The following is a 15,703-nucleotide window of genomic DNA, read 5'->3' as shown; positions in this document are numbered from 1 at the left end:
TGTCTTTGCATCGGAAACAACTCTACTGGTCGAACTCCAAAAGACATTAATAACCAAACGCCATGGAAACAATTCTCAAAGAAACATCTTAGCGATGAATTGTTTTAGCGTGGGAATCAGGTTTCTTAGTAATTTGAAATGTGTCAGCGCAGAGATGCCAAAAACAAAGGGAACACGCTGAAATTACGTTTAGGGATTATTTGGGCGAAACCGTTTTAGACAGGTTATGGAATTATTTCGGCGAAACAGTTAGAGACATTTTAAAAGATGATTTAAAAGATGATTTTAGAAGAGGATTTGAGAGTGAAACTCTGTGGTCGTTATACCACACAAGTTCCATTTGAACAGTGTTGTGAGGTCCCCTATCCCAACCCCAAAGGGTTCCGATGCCCCTACCCCCACCCCCAACGGTTCCAATCCCCCACCCCAACCCAGAAGGAAGCCCCCGGTACTCAAAGGTCCCCCAAGCTCCCAAAGGGCCCCCGGATCCCCAAACGCCCTCCCCGGGCCCCCAAAGGCCCTCTCCCCCGGTCCTCAAAGGTCCCCCAGGCTCCCAAAGGGCCCCTGGACCCCCAAAGGCCCTCTCCGGGCCCCAAAGGCCCTCCTCCCGCCCCCAAAGGTCCCCCAGGCTCCCAAAGGACCACCCAGCCCTAAAGACCCCCCCCAGACCCCCAAAGGACCCCCAGCATCCCAAAGGCCCCTGAGCCCCCATTTTTCAATACTTTTTATGGCTTTATTATATCTTTTCAAAACAAGTTATTTTCTTAATGTCCATCCTAAACCCATTTTACAAGTTGAAGTACCCATCCTTTTCACCAACAACTTTACTATACTGATTTTTGAATTCTCCAACACCAAGCAATACTTTTCAAAGCCATTTCAGAACAAGTTCTTTTCTTAACGTCCCTCCTAAACCCATTTTACAAATTGAAGTACCCATCCTTTACACCCACAACTTTACTAAACTGATTTCGAATGCTCCAACATCAAGCAATACTTTTCAAAAGACATTTCAGAACAAGTTCTTTTCTTAATGTCCCTCCTAAACCCATTTTACAAGTTTAAGTACTCATACTTTTCACCCACAACTTTACTTTACAGCTTTTTGAATGCCCCAACAGCAAGCAATACTTTTCAAAAGGCATTTCAGAACAAGTTATTTTCTTAATGTCCCTTCTAAACCTATTTTCCGACTTGATGTACTAATCTTTTTCCTCACGTCTTTACTTTCCGACTTTTTGCATACCACAGCACCAAGCAATACTTTTCAAATGGCATTTCAGAACCAGTTCCTCTCTTAATTTCCCTCCTAAACCCATTTTACAAGTTGAAGTACCCATCCTTTTCACCCACAACTTTACTTTACAGCTTATTGAATGCCCCAACTCCAAGCAATACTTTTCAAAAGGTATTTCAGAACAAGTTATTTTCTTAATGTCCCTTCTAAACCTATTTTCCTACTTGAAGTACCCATCCTTCTAACCCACAACTTTACTTTAAAGCTTTTGAATGCCCCAACACCAAGAAATATTTTTCAAAATGCATTTCAGAACCAGTTCATCTCTTAATGTCCTTCCTAAACCCATTTTCCAACTTGAAGTTCCCATCCTTTTCACCCACAACTTTACTTTACTGCTTCCTGAATGCTCCAACACTCAGCAATACTTTTTAATGGCATTTCAGAACAGGTTCTTTACGTAATATCACTCCTAACCCCATTTTACAAGTTGAAGTACCCATCCCTTTCACCCACAACATTACTTTACAGCTCTTGAATGCCACAACACCAAGCAATACTTTTCAATGCATTTCACAACAAGTTCTTTTCTTAATGTCCCTCCTAAACCCATTTTACAAGTTGAAGTACCCATCCTTTTCAACCCACAACTTTACTTTACAGCTCTTGAATGCCACAACACCAAGCAATACTTTTCAAAAGGCATTTCAGAACCAGTTCCTTTCTTAATATCCCTCCTAAACCCTTTTTACAAGTTGAAGTACCCATCCTTTTCACCCACAACATTACTTTACAGCTTTTTGAATACCCAACATCAAGCAATACTTTTCAAAAGGCATTTCAGAACAAGTTCCTTTCTTAATATCCCTCCTAAACCCATTTTACAAGTTGAAGTACCCATACTTTTCACCCACAACTTTACTTTACAGCTTTTTGAATGCCACAACACCCAGCAATACTTTTCAAAGGGCATTTCAGAACAAGTTCTTTTCTCAATGTCCCTTCTAAACCCATTTTCCAACTTGAAGTACTTATCTTTTCACCCACAACTTTACTTTACAGCTTTTTTGCATAACACAACACCAAGAAATACTTTTCAAAAGACATTTCAGAACAAGTTTTTTTCTTAATGTCATTCATAGACCAATTTTACAAGTTGAAGTACCCATCCTTTTCACCCACAACTGTACTTTTCGACTTTTCGAATACCACAACACCAAGAAATACTTTTCAAATGGCATTTCAGAACAAGTTCTTTTCTCAATGTCCTTCCTAAACCTATTTTCCAACTTGAAGTTCCAATCCTTTTCACCCACAACTTTACATTCAAGCTTTTTGGATACCTCAACACCAAGACTTTTCAAAAGGCATTTCAGAACAAGTTCCTTTCTTAATATCACTCCTAACCCCATTTTACAAGTTGAAGTACCCATCCTTTTCACCCACAACTTTACATTACAGCTTTTTGGTTACCTCAACACCAAGCAATACTTTTCAAAAGGCATTTCAGAACAAGTTATTTTCTTAATGTCCCTTCTAAGCCCATTTTATAAGTTGAAGTACCCATCCTTTTCACCCACAACTTTACTATACTCGTTTTTGAATGCTCCAACACCCAACAATACTTTTCAATGGCATTTCACAACAAGTTCTTTTCCTAATGTCCCTCCTAAACCCATTTTACAAGTTGAAGTACCCATCCTTTTCAACCCACAACTTTACTTTACAGCTTTTGAATGCCCCAACACCTAACAATACTTTTCAAAGGGCATTTCAGAACAAGGTCTTTTCTTAATGTCCCTCCTAAACCCATTTTACAAGTTGAAGTACCCATCCTTTTCACCCACAACTTTACTTTACAGCTTTTTGAATGCCTCAACTCCAACACCAAGCAATAATTTTCAAATGGCATTTCAGAACAAGTTATTTTCTTAATGTCCTTCCTAAGCCCATTTACAAGTTAAAGTACCCATCTTTTTCACCCACAACTTTACTTTACAGCTTTTTGAATGCCCCAACTCCAAGCAATACTTTTCAACGGGCATTTCACAACCAGTTCCTTTTCTTAATGTCCCTCCTAAGCCCATTTTACAAATTGAAGTACCCATCCTTTTCACAAACAACATTACTTCACAGGTCTTGAAGGCCACAAGACCAAGCAATACTTTTCAATGCATTTCACAACAAGTTCTTTTCTTAATTTCCCTCCTAAACCCATTTTACAAGTTGAAGTTCCCATCCTTTTCACCCACAACTTTACTTTACAGCTTTTTGAATGCCCCAACTCCAAGCAATACTTTTCAAAAGGCATTTCACAACCAGTTCCTTTTCTTAATGTCCCTCCTAAGCCCATTTTACAAATTGATGTACCCATCCTTTTCACAAACAACATTACTTCACAGCTCTTGAAGGCCACAACACCAAGCAATACTTTTCAATGCATTTCACAACAAATTCTTTTCTTAATGTCCCTCCTAAACCCATTTTACAAGTTGAAGTACCCATCCTTTTCAACCCACAACATTACTTTACAGCTTTTGAATGCCCTAACACATAGCAATACTTTTCAAATGGCATTTCAGAACAAGTTATTTTCTTAATGTCCCTCCTACACTCATTTTACAACTTGAGATACCCACCCTTTCACCCTCCATTTTAATATACTACATTTTTGAATGCTCCAACACCAAGCAATACTTTTCAAATAACATTTCACACCAAGTTTTTTCTTAATGCCCTTCATAAACCAATTTTACAAGTTGAAGTTCCCATCCTTTTCACCCACAACTTTACTTTACAGCTTTTTGAATGTCCCAACAACAAGCAATACTTTTCAAAACACATTTCAGAACCAGTTCCTTTCTTAATATCCCTCATAAAACCTTTTTAAAAACTGACGTACCCATCCGTTTCACAAACAACATTACTTTACAGCTCTTGAAGACCAAAACACCAAGCAATACTTTTCAATGCATTTCACAGCAAGTTATTTTCCTAATCCCCCCGTTGAGCCAATTTTACAAGTTGAAGTACCCATCCTTTTCAACCCACAACTTTACTTTACAGCTTTTGAATGCCCCAACACCTAACAATACTTTTCAAAAGGCATTTCAGAACCAGTTCCTTTATTAATGCCTCTCCTAAACCCATTTTACAAGTTGAAGTACCCATACTTTTCACCCACGACTTTACTATAATGCATTTTTGAATGCTCCAACACCAAGCAATACTTTTCAAATGACATATTTTCAAATACATTTCAGAACAAGTTTTATTCATAATTTCCATCCTAAACCTATTTTACAAGTTGAAGTGCCCATCCCTTTCACCCACAACTTTACTTTACAGCTTTTTGAATACCCAACATCAAGCAATACTTTTCAAAGGCATTTCAGAACTAGTTTGTTTCTTAGTGACCATCCTAAACCCATTTTACAAATTGAAGTACCCATCCTTTTTCACCCACAACTTTACTTTACAGCTTTTTGATTGCTCCAACACCAAGCAATACTTTTCAAAGGGCATTTCACACTAAGTTCTTTTCTTAATGTCACTCCTAAACCCATTTTACAAGTTGAAGTACCCATCCTTTAAACCCACAACTTTACTTTACAGCTTTTTGAATGCTCAAACACCAAGCAATACTTTTCAAAAGGCATTTCTCAACAAGTTTCTTTCTTAATATAACTCCTAAGCCCATTTTACAAGTTGAAGTACTCATCCTTTTAACCCAAAACTTTACTTTACAGCTTTTGAATGCTCCATCACCAAGCAATACTTTTCAAAGGCATTTCAGAACAAGTTCTTTTCTTAATGTTCCTCCTAAACCCATTTTACAAGCTGAAGTACTCATCCTTTTCACCATAACTTTAGTATACTACTTTTTGAATGCTCCAACACCATGCAATAATTCTCAAATGACATATCAGGAGCTAATTTTCTCATTGATGTGAAGAAAAGTTCAAGTTCTTTTCCTAACTATCCATATGAAAAGAAAAAAGTTACACATCAGTTCTATTTTTCAAGAAAAAATAAAAATTTTCGACTTCAGTTCAGATTTTTCTCAAAGAGATGGAAAAATTTAAAATTACTGTTCTAAATTTTTCTTAGAAGATACAAAAAGTTATACGTTGATCATGAAAAGTTAACTCAAGTCTGAATTTTATTAAAGAACTTACAGTTCAATTCTAATTTCTCCAGAGTAAAATAAAAATCTTCCTCTGCAGTTCTTAATTTCACAAAGACACAAAGAAATTTAAATTTCTCTTCTGAATTTTCGTAGAGAAAAGAAAAAGTTATAGTTCAATTCTAATTTTTTTCAAAGAAAATGGATTCAAGTTCTATTCTAAATTTTTAGATGGAAGATAGAAAAAGTAATACTATGACTGCGATTGTTTTCCATGAAGATCAAAAGTTTCACTTTATTTATAATTTTTCTTAAACTCAGTTCTGATTTTTCTCAAAGAGATGAAAAATTTAAAGTTCTGTTCCAGATTTTTCATAGAAGATAGAAAAAGTTATACATTGAATGTGAATATTCAACATGAAGATAAGGAACTCCACTTTAATTCTGAGTTTTCTCTAAGAAGTGTAAATTTTTCAAGTTCTCTTTTGAATTTTCTTAAAGAAGAGAAAAAAGTTAACTCAATTCTGAATTTTACCAATGAAAATGAAAAAACCTTCAACTTCAGTTCTTAATTTCTCAAAGACATAAAAAATTTAAATTTCAGTTCTAAATTTTTCTGTAGAAGATATGAAAAGTTATACTATGATTGTGATTATTTTCCAGTGAAGATAAAAAGTTTCTCTTTAATTCTAATTTTCTTAAGTTCACTACCGATTTTTTGCAAAGAGATGAAAAATTTATAGTTCTGTTCCAAATTTTTCATAGAAGATAGAAAAGGTTATACATTGATTTGAATATTCGACATGAAGATAAGGTGCATCACTTTAATTCTGAGTTTTCTCGAAGAAGTGCAAAATGTTCAAGTTCTCTTCTGAATTTTCTTAAAGAAGTGAAAAAAGTTAGCTCAATTCTGAATTTTACCAATGAAAATGAAAAAAGCTTCCACTTCAGTTCTTAATTCCTCAAAGACATAAAAAATTCAGTTCTCTTCTATTTTTTCCAAGAAAATAAAAAGACTTCACTTCAGTTCTGGTTTCTTTCTCACAAAGAGATGAAAAATTTAAAGTTCTTTTCTAATTTTAAATTAAATTAAGCTCCTTTGTCTTATGGATTTACCAATCAAATTTTTTAATTAGAAAATGTGTGACTCGTTCTATTATTAAAGACAATCGTTCAAACTCGTTCATCTAACCTTCAAAACAATAGGTTAGGTTAGGTATAAATAAATATTAATAAATAAATAGAAACATTTCTACATGTTTAAGTTAGGTTAGGTTAACTTATCATGAGTGCTCATGGTAAGTTAACCTAACCTTTTCCGGCGAGTATGCTTAGGTTAGGTTAGACTAGATTAAGTTAGGTTAGATTAGGTTAGGTTAGCCTATGTACGCTTCACTTAGGTTAGCTTAGGTTAGGTGAGAGACATGCAAAAAGTTAGGTGTATGATTAGGTTAGGTTAGATTAAGTTAGGTTAGGTTATGGGTAGGTAGATCAAGAAGGAGTATAGTAAAGTTGTGGGTGAAAAGGATGGGTACTTCAACTTGTAAAATAGGCTTAGGAGGGACATTAAGAAAATAACTTGTTCTGAAATGCCTTTTGAAAAGTATTGCTTGGTGTTGAGGTAACCAAAAAGCTGTAATGTAAAGTTGTGGGTGAAAAGGATGGGTACTTCAACTTGTAAAATGGGGTTAGGAGTGATATTAAGAAAGGAACTTGTTCTGAAATGCCTTTTGAAAAGTATTTCTTGGTGTTGAGGTATCCAAAAAGCTTGAATGTAAAGTTGTGGGTGAAAAGGATTGGAACTTCAAGTTGGAAAATAGGTTTAGGAAGGACATTGAGAAAAGAATTAGTTCTGAAATGCCATTTGAAAAGTATTGCTTGGTGTTGGAGCATTCAAGAAGGAGTATAGTAAAGTTGTGGGTGAAAAGATAAGTACTTTAACTTGTAAAACGGGTTTAGGAAGAAAATTACGTAAAGAACTTGCTCTGAAATGCCATTTGAAAAGTATTGCTTGGTGTTGGAGCATTCAAGAAGCAGTATAGTAAAGTTGTGGGTGAAAGGGATGGGTACTTTAACTTGTAAAATGGGTTTAGGAATAAAATTACGTAAAGAAATTGTTCTGAAATGTCTTTTGAAAATTATTTCTCGGTGTTGTGGTATTCGAAAAGTCGGAAAGTACAGTTGTGGGTGAAAAGGATGGGTACTTCAACTTGTAAAATTGGTCTATGAATGACATTAAGAATAAAACTTGTTCTGAAATGTCTTTTGAAAAGTATTTCTTGGTGTTGTGGTATGCAAAAAAGCTGTAAAGTAAAGTTGTGGGTGAAAAGATAAGTACTTCAAGTTGGAAAATGGGTTTAGAAGGGACATTGAGAAAAGAACTTGTTCTGAAATGCCCTTTGAAAAGTATTGCTTGGTGTTGTGGCATTCAAAATGCTGGAAATTAAAGTTGTGGGTGAAAAGTATGGGTACTTCAACTTGTAAAATGGGTTTAGGAGGGAGATTATGAAATGAACTTGTTCTGAAATGCCCATTGAAAAGTATTGCTTGATGTTGGGTATTCAAAAAGCTGTAAAGTAAAGTTGTGGGTGAAAAGTATTGGTACTTCAACTTGTAAAGAGGGTTTAGGAGGGACATTAAGAAATGAACTTGTTCTGAAATGCCTTTTGAAAAGTATTGCTTGGTGTTGTGGCATTCAAGAGCTGTAAAGTAAAGTTGTGGGTTGAAAAGGATGGGTACTTCAACTTGTATAATGGGTTTAGGAGGGACATTAAGAAAAGAACTTGTTGCGAAATGCATTGAAAAGTATTGCTTGGTGTTGTGGCATTCAAGAGCTGTAAAGTAATGTTGTGGGTGAAAGGGATGGGTACTTCAACTTGTAAAATGGGGTTAGGAGTGATATTACGTAAAGAACCTGTTCTGAAATGCCATTAAAAAGTATTGCTGAGTGTTGGAGCATTCAGGAAGCAGTAAAGTAAAGTTGTGGGTGAAAAGGATGGGAACTTCAAGTTGGAAAATGGGTTTAGGAGGGACATTAAGTGAGGAACTGGTTCTGAAATGCATTTTGAAAAGTATTTCTTGGTGTTGGGGCATTCAAAAGCTGTAAAGTAAAGTTGTGGGTGAGAAGGATGGGTACTTCAAGTAGGAAAATGGGTTTAGAAGGGACATTAAGAAAATAACTTGTTCTGAAATGCCTTTTGAAAAGTATTGCTTGGAGTTGGGGCATTCAAAAAGCTGTAAAGTAAAGTTTTGGGTGAAAAGGATGGGTACTTCAACTTGTAAAATGGGTTTAGGAGGGAAATTAAGAGAGGGACTGGTTTTGAAATGCCTTTTGAAAAGTATTGCTTGGTGTTGTGGTATGCAAAAAGTCGGAAAGTAAGGACGTGAGGAAAAAGATAAGTACATCAAGTTGGAAAATAGGTTTAGAAGGGCCATTAAGAAAATAACTTGTTCTGAAATGCCTTTTGAAAAGTATTGCTTGCTGTTGGGGTATTCAAAAAGCTGTAAAGTAAAGTTGTGGGTGAAAAGTATGAGTACTTAAACTTGTAAAATGGGTTTAGGAGGAACATTACGACAAGAATTTGTTCTGAAATGCCTTTTGAAAAGTATTGCTTGATGTTGGAGCATTCAAAATCAGTACAGTAAAGTTGTGGGTGTAAAGGATGGATACTTTAATTTGTAAAATGGGTTTAGGAGGGACGTTAAGAAAAGAACTTGTTCTGAAATGGCTTTGAAAAGTATTGCTTGGTGTTGGAGCATTCAAAAATCAGTATAGTAAAGTTGTGGGTGAAAAGGATGGGTACTTCAACTTGTAAAATGGGTTTAGGATGGACATTAAGAAAATAACTTGTTTCGAAAAGATATAATAAAGCCATAAAAAGTATTGAAAAATGGGGGCTCAGGGGCCTTTGGGGTGCTGGGGGTCCATTGGGGGTCTGGGGGGGGGCCCTTATGGGCTGGGTGGTCCTTTGGGAGCCTGGGGGACCTTTGGGGGCTGGGGGAGGGCCTTTGGGGGTCCGGGAGCCCTTTGGGAGCCTGGGGGACCTTTGAGGACCGGGGGAGGGCGTTTGGGGATCCAGGGGCCCTTTGGGAGCTTGGGGGACCTTTGAGTACCGGGGGCTTCCTTCGGGGTTGGGGTAGGGGATTGGAACCCTTTGGGGTGGGGGTCGGGGGATCGGAACCCTTGGGGGTTGGGGTAGAGGACCTCACAACACTGTTCAAATGGAACTTGTGTGGTATAACGACCACAGAGTTTCACTCTCAAATCCTCTTCTAAAATCATCTTTTAAATCATCTTTTAAAATGTCTCTAACTGTTTCGCCGAAATAATTCCATAACCTGTCTAAAACGGTTTCGCCCAAATAATCCCTAAACGTAATTTCAGCGTGTTCCTTTTGTTTTTGGCATCTCTGCGCTGACACATTTCAAATTACTTAGAAACCTGATTCCCACGCTAAAACAATTCATCGCTAAGATGTTTCTTTGAGAATTGTTTCCATGGCGTTTGGTTATTAATAACTTTTGGAGTTTGACCAGTAGATTTGTTTCCGATGCAAAGACATTAATGACTTGGATCTATTCCTGGAGAATCGTTTCTAGGCGAAAATAGGGGCCTTTCTACTGCGGTCCAATTACCCTGGAACACGTATTTTGGCAGAAACTTTCTCAAAATGCCTTTGAAACCAACTTGAGACTTCGAAACCTATTTTTAATTCCTAAAAACATCTAATAATAACATTACACTACTAACTACTGGTTTTCATGTATGTACTGGAATAAATTAATTTAAAATTAGTTTCTTCAACATTAGTGTTCCAACGTTGAAGCCAAGTTTCGCGTCCAAGAGAAATCTGACTTGTCTACCCGTGAAAAGATCTGACTTCGCTTATGTTTATATCTGCAAAAACGTTCTCCGGAGCACTCGCACCCCGGTCCGGGTTTTTATAATGGGTGAGATAGAGAATGATCATACTGCTAATTATATAAACTGTGATTAATGTAGACGATTTGCTTCGTTCAGAGTTACCGACAGGCTGTGCAATACAAGCGCATCCTGATGATATCTGTATAACAATATCTTCTAAAGATGCGAATTCCTAGATCATACAGCAAGAAGATATTTACACTATTAGAAAAATGGGCAGATGAAAATAAATTAAATTTCGATGTTCATGAATAAATGCGAAGCTATGACCTTTACGAAGAAAAGAGAAATTTCACAGATTAATCTTCAGTTTTTAAGCCATAGAAAACCAATAAAAGATAAAGTAAGATACTTGGGCTTAATTCTAGATAGAAAATTACTTTGGAATGATCATGGTGAAAGTAAGATAAAAGTCGCCAGACAATATTCAACAAAATTGTTATGTTCCGCTAGAACAACTTTGGGTCTTAAACCATTTGCCCTAAGAAAGCTGTATAAAGCTGCTATTGAATCCACCATTTTATATGCAATACCCGTATGGCTGTCAACGCTGAATAAAAAGAAAATTGTAAAAAAGTTAGTTTCTGTCCAAAGAATTTCTATGGTTTTAATTTCCAAAGCTTTTGTATCCGCTAAAAATGAGACAATAACGGCTTTAGCGGGATGCCTTACTATCGATTTTTAGAGCCAAAGAGATATCTCTCACCAGATATCTAAAGAGCGGAAGGCCTGATTATTGGCCACTCCTAAATAATTTAAATAACCATAATTTGAATGAACGTACACATTATACGGACTCGCAAGTAAATTATATATTCGGTAATTCCCTTTCTACTTCTAATACTATAAACGAAATCCGGAAAACCTATGTATGAAATGGTATGAGTTATTCTGCCAAGCTGTTAAGCCCTAGACCCTTCAGTTTTCTACTGATCATACTGACCTTTTTCAAGTCACAAAAATTACTACTAATTATAAACTGACACAAATTATTACTGGTCACTGTAAATTAAATTCATTTTTATATAGTATTAATAAGAGTAGTTGTTCCACTTGTGATGTGGTAACGGAGGGAAGACTTTATATCATTATCTTTTTGAGTGTAAATTTTTGGAAAAATGAAAGAATCGAAATGGAATTTAAATTACAAAAGTTTTCTTACTCTGATACTTTTAATATTAATGTTATCTGGTTTATTAGAGAGGCTTGGTATGCCGTTTTGGAATATTTGAACCGAACAAATAGACCGGATATTGTCTAATCTTTTTCCTTCTCCTCTTCAGGTTACTTACTATTAAGTATTAATAAATATTGTCTAATCATTGTCTTTACTTCTTTCATTGTGGTATTTGGCAAGGCTGTATCCAGGGGGGGGGGGGGGTTACCCGGTTTGACCCCCCCCGAAATTTTTGACCGAGTCGAAAATAAGTCGACAATTAGTAAACCTAGGTAAAAATCAGTAAAATTAGTAAAAAACTGAGTCAAAAGTTAGTAACCCCCCCCCCGAAAAAAAAATCCTGGATCCGCCCTTGGTATTTGGTATTTGTTTTTCAGTTTCTGATATTTTATGCTGTATTTTGTAGACTAGATAGTGAAATACTCTGTACGGGTTTAATCACTGAATAAAACCATTCATTATTCACGGAGTATCACATGCCATGCATATATCAATGCCACATATCCGTTACAATGTTCCATTTGATGTGCCATTCATTAACAAAAAAGCCATTTCTTTTGTCTAAAGTTTGGCAAAGTTAGATTCAATTTTTTGTTTGTCAAATTAAATAAAATGGTCAGCGCAACTATGCAAGAGAAATGAAGATTTTTCACCGGTTTAGCAGCCAAAACTGAAACTTCTTTCTAGAACCAAAACCAAATTTTCCACAATAAATGTTTAGAAACAGCACAACTTATTCGGAAATACGACAAATAAAAACATTTTAGTACGAAAAGATCGGACCAGAATGAACTATAGATGGTACAGATCCGGCCAAATTTTTCATTTTTTTTCTAGTCATCTACAAAAACACAGATTTCTGATCCCGACAGAGATGGGGGGGGGGGGTCCAAATAGGATAAAAGTACATTTTCAGACAAGCATTTTTCTGTTTTTCCAGGAAATGGGAAAGGCATGGATTCTTATCAGGATAGGATACTCCGTCCCATCTCCCTGTTTATAGTCATATGCAAAATAGTAAAAAAAATTCTATACTGTTATTTCGTTCAATTTAAGCCTCAAATACTTTGAGGCTTAAATTTTCAAATACTTTGAGGCAATCTCTAAATAATGGAGATTGATAAATATTGTTTTTGTGGCTTGGAAGATCGAGTCCTTTTAGGCCCGTCAATGTTTTGTAACGACCAACCGACTCATTTTCGAACCAACCATTAAGCCACTCGAATTCAATCTATCAAACAGTTCGTGGTAACGAACTATATGTATGGAGCGACCCGGCTCAATAGTAACCGAAACGCTAAAAAACGGAATTTTGATACCAATAGATATATGAAAAGAATTTGATTTTTATGCCGATTTTAAATGATTAAGTTTTATTAAGTTCAGTTACACCCATCAAAGGTTACGAGCCTAAGAAAATTTGCCTGACTTTCGAAAAAAGGGGGAAAGACCACCTAAAATTCATAGAATCTTAATAAAAATCAAACCATCAGATTCAGCGTATCAGAGAACCATGCTGTGGAGGTTTCAAGCTCCTATCTGCAAAAATGTAGTATTTTGTACTTTTTGTCAGAAGAACGATCACGGATGCGTGTTTATTTGTTGTTTTTTTCCCAGGGGTGATCGTATTGACATCGTATGATTGTATCGTATACATATTTTCGTTCCAATTTATCTCATTATAGCCCTAGAAAGCGGGAATGACCAGCATTTTCCGTACAGCTTACTGTTTGAGATACGGTCAGTCAGCCGGGTACCCAGAACAATCCGTAAGCAATTTCTCTGGAAAACATCTTCCTCTGTTTTTCGGAGCGCCCACGTTCCAGAACAATACTTGACCACTGTCATCACTGTAGCTTCCAAAATTCTAATCTCGGTGCGCAATTATCTTCCTATTCATCGAAACTGTTTTCAGCTGTGAAAAACACCCCGGAGCTTGGCCATTCCACTTTTAACATCTTAACATCAACACAGCAAGTTCTAAGGCAACAGTTCTAAGCAGAAATGGGTGAAATTTGAAAGATATTCCTCAAAGACTATTATATATGTTCACCACTAGGCTGGTACTGAGGTTGTATGTAAAACGCTCATTTTAACCATGCAGGAAGGAACCCAATGTGTAGTTCGTTTATTTTTAACCTTTTTCCTCTATTTAAATTTTTCCTAAAACTTCTTTCAAGAAAATTATGAGAAAAGGATACCTAAATCTTGAAATTTGACCACATTCTTTTTTTTTCGAAGTGTCAAAACCCCACCAGTGACTTTTTGTACTCTGTAAATGCTACATTCAATGGTTTCCAAGCGTCTTCTATAATCACTGCTGAGGAAACAAACATTTGCAATTACCAATTAGTACTACTAATAACAACTCAATGCATCACCAAGCCGCCGAAGGCCAACGCACCTTCACTCATTCCTCCTACATCCCAATCTATTCCATGCCTCCCTCTTTACACCCTCCCGAGAAGTTCCAACTTCTCTTAAAACTTTCCTTACGACCTCCTGCCATCCTATTCGGGGACGAGCTGCTTTTCGTTTGGCCCGAGAGGGTTGACCAAAAAGGACATTCTTCGGCAATCTATCATGTTTCATCTACAGAACGTGTCCAAGCTATTTCAATCTTTCTCCTATTACAGCCCTAGAAAGCAGAACAGAACCACATTTTTGTACAACTTACTCCTTGAAATACGATCAGTCAGATGGGTTCTTAAAATAATCCATAAAACTAGTATTGCTCTTTTAATTCTAGAGGGGAGCCAAGTGGAACTTTTTAAGTAGTACAATGGATTACTTATTTCGGTGAAAATTTCACATACCAAGGAACCATTGTCTCGAATAGCTTTCTATTGGTTTTGGTAAGTATAACGGTATTAAGAAACGGTGACACTGAATTATTATAAATTTTTAGGTTTATGTTGACACAATTACAAGGGTCATTAACAAAATTAATGGTTAAGAAACCTCTTTTTTTCGAAAGCCAAATAGATCACTTACTTCCTTATCAATTTGAAATGCCAAGGGCTCACTATTATCTTCAATGGTTTCCAAAAGTAGAACAAGTGGAGCTCGAGAAATAGTTTCACATTATGAGCAATTTCTCTATGTTAGTCGCCTGAGTTATGAAAGCTATCGATAGCAAAACCTAGAATTATTAGCCTTCGGCAGTTTATTGTAAGTCTCTGCCAAAATTCCTCTCTTTTAATGACCTTAAACAGAGATTTCAATTATCTCGGCTGGAAATCAGGGTCCTGGAGCTGTACTCAGGGATAGAAACTAAGGGATATAGAATTTAAGCAATTTCAACGATTCCATCCATACTGGCAAGTAATAAGGGGACATAATAGCTCCACTATTACACCAAAGACGCTTTGGTGACCCCACCAAAGCGTCTATATTTCTATTTTTTCTCCCACGTTTTCCAATAGAGAACTTCCATGATTACGGACTTATCAGTTTACGACGATTAAGCCCCAAATATTCCGTCAATGTCACGGGCACACAAGACTTTTATGCATCAATAGATAGAAATGACCGATGGCTATAAGAAGATTATACAGTTCTGAAATTAAATATAGACTATACATCAATAGATAGAACTGACCGACACCTAGAACAAAATTATATCGTTCCCAAATTAAATATATACTTAACATAATTGCGATTGAAATAGGCACTGTGCACATTGCATGATTTGGGCTTGCAATTTCTGATTACTGTTCAATATCAATCAGAATCCCTGTGAATTGCTTTACTAAAAACACATAAGATTATTTTTCTTAATAGCTAATGATTTATTTATTCTGTTGAGCGCAATGGCGGTATTTTCTTGGGGGAGGGGAGGTGTATGTGTAGAATTTGCTCCCCTCAGATTCCAAAGTACGCCTTTATTTTGGTATTTCCATTGAACCATACCTTTTTTGGTATTGTCATTGGTACACATAAAAAAAGCCCCTCCCAAAAGATGTTCAAAAATACATTCCTCTACCCCTTACCCCAACATTTTCGTTAACTGGTCGAGTATCATTGGTTTGAAAGTCTGAGAGGATCTCTCTAAGCTCCGAATTGTTTTCCTTATGCAGCGTGGGTTACAATCGTGAATTGCGTGCGGTATATATCACAAAATCGTACATAAATATCGAATTTTACAGCCCTTTTCACAGTACAAAGGAATAAAACTCAGATGTAGAGGCGCTGAAAAAAAGGAAGTACGAATCGGTGACCGCTTCAGACAGATATGTA

At 36.3% G+C, this 15,703-nt stretch overlaps 1 protein-coding gene across 1 annotated transcript in view; it reads right to left on the bottom strand.

The window, feature by feature from the left end:
* The window catches only part of LOC148956313 (G patch domain-containing protein 3-like), a 273,613-nt gene that overhangs the window by 100,209 nt on the left and 157,701 nt on the right, over positions 1–15,703 (bottom strand). The window lies entirely within an intron of this gene.

The sequence above is a fragment of the Artemia sp. Qi Xiang Cuo genome, chromosome 1 (genome assembly GCF_049724085.1).
Source record: "Artemia sp. Qi Xiang Cuo chromosome 1, ASM4972408v1, whole genome shotgun sequence".
Lineage (NCBI taxonomy): Eukaryota > Metazoa > Arthropoda > Branchiopoda > Anostraca > Artemiidae > Artemia > Artemia sp. Qi Xiang Cuo.
The sequence above is the reverse complement of the archived record's forward strand: the minus strand, read 5'-3'. Positions and strand labels throughout refer to the sequence as shown.